At 38.0% G+C, this 7,720-nt stretch overlaps 1 pseudogene; it reads left to right on the forward strand.

The window, feature by feature from the left end:
* The first annotated feature begins 1,931 nt into the window (after positions 1-1,931).
* LOC101708329 (golgin-45 pseudogene) lies at positions 1,932-3,269 on the forward strand (annotated as a pseudogene).
* Positions 3,270-7,720: the final 4,451 nt, after the last annotated feature.

The following is a 7,720-nucleotide window of genomic DNA, read 5'->3' on the forward strand; positions in this document are numbered from 1 at the left end:
TAGACAGTTCAAGAAAACAAATGTAGCAATTGGTGCCACAGGAGAAGTTTTAAAACAAGAGTTTCCTCATGTTTACATCATGACTCAGAGATAGTCCATCCGTTTGCTCATACGAATGATCCTACTCTAAAGAGAATTTTTTTCCTACCTCCTTCTTGACTGTTTTTATAAAGGGAAGGGGGGAATCCAATTCACTATTCATTTTAACTGGTGTTGATTAAAGATCTCTCTGATTATGCTTGACATCTTGTGTCCTTTGAACATAGTGCCTGACTGGCCAGCAACAGTCATGTTTTCAAGTGTGTAGTTTATTTGTTTAATCTTCTGTGGCACATGATAACATTAGATTTTGGAAGAGGACAAAAGGGACATCCTGCATTAGCTATTTCTGTCACTGTTTGTCTGAATATACCTTCATGAACAAATATATCTTTATCTTATGCCAATATCTTTGTGAGGAGGTAAATGGGATTTCACCAGCTGGATAGCTTCATCTTACTTTGGAATTCAGGAAATACATTTAGCTTAGGTAATGCAATGCTGGGGAAGTGTTTGGAGGAAGGAAAGTTGCTGGCTGGTGGGACTAGAGATACCCAATACTGTCAGACTGAAAGTGGGCCAGACAGCTAATTGTTTTTTTGTTTTTTTTGAGATAGGGTTTCGCTATTAGTTCAGGCTGGACTCTAACTCATGGAAATCCTCCTGTCTCAGTCTCCCAAATGCTGGGATTACAGGTGTGCACGACCATGCCCAGCAAGACAGCTAATTTTCATAACCAGTGAATAAGCCTGGGTCTGTGGTCAGAACAGGGCAGTGCTGAAGGAACCAGAATGACTTCCAGGAAGAACTTTTGTCTGAACATTTTTACACGCCAGGCAATTTGATTATAGCATCTCACAACAGAGGCCATAACCAAGTAGGGTCAGAAACCTAGGCAAGATGTCAAGAAGCAGATGGCAGCAATAGGTCAGCTACCATCTCATGCAAAGAGTGACAAATAAGTTTATTTGCAGGGTCTGAGATGAGCCTTAGCTGGGGTCATCAGTTGGAAACCAAGTGTAGAAGCAGCTAAGTATGGCCTCTCAGAGGCTTCATGTTCAGAACTAAAGATCAGCCCTAGCACATCCAGCAAGTTTGCAGAAGGAATACAGGTAAATGATGTGGGGCACAGTGGCGCAGGCAAGACAGCAACATTGTAACTGTGGTTTCAGCATGGGTAGCATGTTGGGTGTGTGGGAAGGAATGGTAGAAGGTAGACTAAGAAGGCAGATGGGACCCAGTAGAGGCATTTGACCTGGTGAGGAATTTGGATGCATTCTGTGGGAAGGAGACAACTGTCAATAGGTTAAAGTAGGAGCATGATGAGACCCATGTTGCTGTGTGGACAGACTACTCTAAAAAGACTGGGGAAGATTACAACAGGGAAGAGGATTAATATAGAAGATAAGATGGCTCATTAATTAGCTATAAGAAGAAAAAAGGGCAAGGATATATGTTGCAGCATTATTTGGAGGGGCAAAATACCTGAAACAACCTAAATAGCAAAAAACAGGAGTGGAGTGGTCCTATTGTGCAAAAGAATAAGACACGTCTCTCTATACACTGATATGTTAATTGAAAAGGGCTATATCTTCTAGACTTAATAATCAAATTCAGTAAAGTAGCTGAATACAAGGTCAATACAAAAAAAAATCAATAGTTATAGGTGGGAAACCTCCTACTATTGCTGGTTTTTAAATATTTAAAAAGGTATCTGTTCATTTGTCACTTGCTGAGGTACTATACCGTACGTTCTGTGTTATTGAAGACACAGAACGTGTGTCTTCCCTTTTGGGAACAGCGTTCCGGAAATGAAGCCCTGGGGAACCGGAAGTGACCTTAGTGAGCCACCAGCTCTGTGTCCAGAAACCCTGGGCGCGTCGGCTTCAGGGTGGGCGAGGAGCAGGGGAAGTCAGCCTGGTGACAGCTAGGCGCAGAGCCTGTGAAGGAAGCATCGGGAAACAGGTAGAGTAAGAATCTTAGAGGTTTTTCTGTGGAAGTCTTGGTGTACATTTTTATTAAGAAAAAAATGACTACTCTTACAAGTTTAGAAACCAAAGTCACCCTTACTTCAACCCCAATCCGAGGAGCGGGAGATGGAATGGAAACTGAGGAGCCACCTAAGTCTGTTGAAGTCACCTCTGGAATCCAATCCATAAAACATCACATCCTTCAGAGTCCACGAAAGAAAGCAGTTCCCTCAGAGAGCCCAGGAGTTCTTCAGCTAGGGAAGAGTCTCACTGAAAAAGCAGTGGAAGCTGAAGCTGAACGAATATTTGTTCCCAAAGCTGCTATAACTCATGATATTCCCAACAAAAATGCGAAAGTTAAGTCTCTGGGATATCATAAAGGAGAATTTCTCAGTCATTTAGAGGGAGTTAAAGAACCCAGAAAGGAACTCTCAGAGGTAAAGAATATATTGGAAAAGCTCAAGAATTCTAAAAGGTGGTTACTACAGGACAAAGAAGGTCTTTCAAACCAGCTCCGGGTACAGACAGAGGTAAATAGTGAGTTAAAAAAGTTGCGGTGGCTTCTGTTGGGGATGATCTTCAGTATCACTTCGAACTTTTAGCCCTTGAGAAGAATCAACTCATTTTAGAAAATGAAGCCCTAAGTCGAAACACAGCTCAGCTCTCGGAGCAGTTAGAACGCATGTCAATACAGTGTGACGTGTGGCCAAGTAAATTCCTCGCAAGCAGGGTGATGGCAGAAGAGTTAACCAACTCCAAAGCAGTTTTACAGCGTCAAAACCGTGATGCACAAAGTGCTATACAAGATCTGAGTGAACAGGAACAATTTCGTCAGGAAATGATCGCTACCCAGAAATTTTTGGAGGAGCTCTTGGTCTCCTTGCAGTGGGGCAGAGAGCAGACCTACTCCCCTAGTGCCCAGCCCCACAGCACAGCAGAACTGGCATAACAAACCACAAGTTGGCAAAAGCAGTACATTCTCATCTTCTGGGAAATGTTGGCACCAACAGTCAAAAGAAGAGTCCATCAACAGTTGAATTCTGCAGCACCCCAGCTGAGAAGATGGCTGAAAAGGTTCTCTGCATTCTGGATCCAGTCACCTATACAGAAAGCTCAGCTGACAGTCCATTTTCTGAGTCTTCAACAGCCACATTACTTGCTACAAAGAAAAATATTGGATGATTTCATCCTTATACTAGATATGAGAATATAACTTTTAATTGCTGCAATCACTGCTAGGGAGAACTTACTGCACTTTAACATTTAGTATGTTGGTGACATGTTTATTACCGAAGAGTCGTTATTATTTGGGAGCTGGGGTTCTTATAATGTTAGAAGTAATATCATTTCCTCTTTCCATAACATGTATCCACAGAGATACTTCATGTACTGGACTCCAGGTTACCCTGTTTTAATAAATATCCTAGGTAAGAAAAGAATGAAACTGTGTTCATATATTTAGAGTAGAGAATGCTTTTCACACAGTACACAGTGTTTATGCTGATAGACTTTAAACTTATAACTTTCTTTTACACCCTAAATTATTTATCTTATTAGATATTTTATATGAACTAGTTAGTTTCATTTTGATACACTAAATTCAAAAACAGGAAAACTACAACCATGAGTCAAATATGGTCACACTTAATGGTACTGTCTAATCTGTTTCTGCATTGCAACAGCAAAGTTGATTAGATGCAGCAAGGCTTTTTTGGCCTACAAAGGCTCGAAAAAGTTTTCTGACCACTACTCTCCCCACTGTAAGGGAATAGCTGAGGGGGTAAGCAATAGGTGGTGTTCCCTTAATGGAAACTTTGGGCTACAAAATAGGCTTACGGAATTACTAAGGGTGAAGGGGTTAATCTTTTAAAAGTAAATGCTATAAAGAAAATAAGTATTTTAGATCATATTAGCACTTCAACAAAATGTGTTCTCAAGTTGGTTCTTTAAAAGGGAGTCTGTATTTTGAATGGATATAATCTGATATATATGTAAAAGAAACAGATTCTTAACTATTGATTCATTATGGCAAACAACTCAAAACAGGAATATCCAACTTAATATTTATAGTGTATGGTAGAGAAAGTAGAATCAGGAATAACGTATAAACTCAAAACTGCAATCCATCAATTAGTATATATTTCATAATATATATTTATTATATGATGAACCATCATGAAATGCCCTTTTATTGACCTTTTAAAATATTCACAAAGTATTTATGCTGAACTATACAAACCAGTTGAAGTGGCTACCAGAAAAATCTTCAAAAGACAAATCTGGTCAAATGGTAATATATTTTGATGTTATCTTAAAAATTTTTTTTGGTCTGAATCATACAATAAATTTCTCTACTTTATTGTGAATATTCCTTTCTCTCCTTCACAATTTTGTGCTTTGGTTCCAGTCTTTATCTAGCTTTTAATATTTACAATGATTTCTTTACCTTTTCCTTTAGGTTCACTTAGTACAAAAATCTTCACAACCTTAAATTTGGGAATGGTTTCTTGGATATGACACCAGAAGCATAGACAATAAAGGAAAAAAGTAAATAAATCTATTTCTTTAAAACCTTTGTGCATCAGAAGATGTAGTAAAAGGCAACCCAGAAAATGAGGAAAAACATTTGAAAATCATTTACCTGAGAAGGGTCTGGGATATATCTATATCTATATCTATATCTATATCTATATCTACATATCTATATCTATATCTATATCTATATCTATATCTCCTACAACTCAGTAGGTGAAATCAAACAACCTAATAAATGGGCAAAGGATTTGAACAGACAGTTCTCTTAAAAAGATACCTACACCACACAAAAAAAGATACTCAGCCAGTAAGCACATCAAAAGATTCTAAATATCATTCATCATTAAGGAAAATACAATTGTGCCCAGTGGCACACATCTGTAATCCCAGCTACTCAGAAGGCTAAAGCAGGGAGATTATGCAGTCAAGGCCATCCTGGACAACTTGGTAAGACCCCATCTCAAAAAAAAGAAATCAAATCAGTACCACTTTATACCTATTATGATGGCTGTTAACAAAAGAGTAAAATGACAAGTGTTAGCCAGGATATAAAGAAAAGCAAATCCTTTGCTTTGCCAGTAGAAATGTAAAATAATACAGCAGCTGTTAAAGACAATACAGAAGTTTCTCAAAAAATGAAACAAAATTAGCGTATGCCCTAACAATTTGACTTATAGGTAGATACCCATAAGAATGGAAAGCAGAGATTAGAGTAGATATTTGTACTCCAGGGTTCATAACAGCATTATTCACACTAGCCAAAATGTGGCTATAACCCAAATGTCAATAAATGAATAAAATCTAGTATATACGTGCAAAAGAATCTAAGTTTTAAAAACAAATGCAGTGTAGATCCATGTAAAAAAACCTTTAAACATTACACTGAATGAAGTATGTTAGACACAAAAGAATAAATATATAATTACAGGCTTTTTCTAAGAAAAAAAAAAACATAGTGCCGAAGTACTGCTTACTAGAGATTGGAGAGGGCCTAATGGGTAGTTTTTGTTAAATGGGTACAATGTTTCCATTCAGGATGATGAAAAAAATGGACAGTGGTAATGGTTTTACAAAAGTTGTCAATGTACTTAATGTCACTGAATTATACATTTAAAACTAAATAAATTTTATGTATTTTACCACAATAAAAAAAAATCAATAGCTTTCCTCTACATGAACAACAGGCTCACTGAGCGAGAAATAGGGCAAACAATTCCTTTAACAATAACAATCCAAAAAATTGAAATACCTAGGAATCAACCTAACAAAAGAAATCAAAGACCTCTTGTCTGACAACTATAGCTCTCTGAAAAGAGAGATTGAAGAGGATATCAGAAAATGGAAAGACATCCCTTGCTCCTGGGTAGGAAGAATCAACATAGTGAAAATGGCCATACTTTCAAAACAGCTATGTAGATTTAATGCAATCCCAATTAACATCCCAGCAGCATACTTCACAGACCTTGAGAAAGCAATCCAAAAATTCATTTGGAACAAGAAGAGACCTCAAATAGCAAAAGCAATCCCAGGCAACAGAGACATGGCAGAGGCTATCACAACCTCCAACTTGAAACTATACTACAAAGCTACTATGATAAAAACAGCATGTTACTGACAAAGAAACAGGACCAGTGGAACAGAATAGAAGATGCAGAAACAACTCCAGACACACTCAGCCACCTCATTTTTGACAAAGGAGCCAAACACCCTCACTGGAGGAAAGATAGCCTCTTTAATAAATGGTGCTGGAAAAATTGGGTTTCAACTTGCCAAAGATTAAAACTAGACCTATATCTCTCACCATGTATTCAACTAAAACCAAAATGGATGAAAGACCTAAATATTAAAACAGAAATGCTGAACTGGCTGGAACAGAGGTTAGGTAGAACACTTGAAGACTTTGGTGTAGAAAAAGATTTTATGAACAAAAACTCAGTTGCCTGTGAACTAGCACAAACAATCAATAAGTGGGATCCCTTCTTATTAAAAAGCTTCTAGGGGCTGGCGATTTAGCTCAGTGGTTTCACCACTTGCTGAGCAAGCGCAAGGACCCAAGTTCGATCCCCGGTACCAAAAAAAAAAAAAAAAAAAAGCTTCTAAACAGCAAGAGAAACTACCAACAGTGTGAAGAGACAACTCACAAGGTGGGAACAACTTTTCACCTGCTGTTCCTCAGACAAAGGTCTACTATCTAGAATCTATAAAGAACTTTAAAAAATCAGACCTCCCAAATTTAAAGACCCACTCCAGAAATGGGCATCTGAAATGAACAGACATTTCTCACACAAAGAAGTAGAAATGGCAAATAAACATATGAAAAAATCTTCAACATCACTGGTCATTCAAGAGATGCAAATGAAAACAATGTTGAGATTCTGCCTCACCCCAGTAAGAATGGCTGCTATCATGAAATCAACCAATAACAAATGCTGGTGGAGCTGTGGGGAAAGAGAAACCCTGCTCCACTGCTGGTGGGAGTGTAGACTGGTGCAAGCACTGTGGAAATCAGTATGGAGATACCTCAAAGAACTAGGACTGGAAGTCCCATTTGACCCAGCTAATCCCCTGCTGGGGATCTTCCCTAAAGAATTAAAAGAATCGTACCACTCTGATATATGTGCAGCCATGTTCAGAGCAGCACAATTTGTAATAGCTAAAACTTGGAAGCAGCCCAATTGCACATCAACTGGAAACTGGATAAAGAAAAATGTGGCTTTTTAAATAAAATGGAGTACTACTCAGCCATAAAAAATGAGAAATTAGAGACATTTATAGCTAAATAGATGCACATTGAGGCCATACTCTTAAGTGAAACAAATAGTACACACATGTGTAAATACCAAATAGTTTCTCTAGTGTGAGAAACTGAAAGTGTAAATAAGGACTAAAAGGTATAATAGATAATATGAAATAGGAAGAAAAGGGGCCAAGGGGAAGGGGAAGTGGGAGAGGTAGGGGAAAGGAAAGAAGGGAATGGAATTAATATGAGAAAATGAAAAAAAGGAAACAAAGTCTTTGTAAATAGGGAGGGGTGGAGGGGTTGCAGGGGCAGGGGAAGGGTGAAAAATAAGAACCAAGAGAGATTATGTAAAGGTGCATGTTTCCAATGATGAATGTCATTATATTGTATACCTAAAATGTACCAATAAAATTAATTTTAAAAAAAGAAAAGGGCT

The sequence above is a fragment of the Heterocephalus glaber genome, unplaced genomic scaffold (assembly GCF_053883595.1).
Source record: "Heterocephalus glaber isolate CG9 unplaced genomic scaffold, H.glaber_assembly_v1.0 deba00001463, whole genome shotgun sequence".
NCBI classification, from domain to species: domain Eukaryota; kingdom Metazoa; phylum Chordata; class Mammalia; order Rodentia; family Bathyergidae; genus Heterocephalus; species Heterocephalus glaber.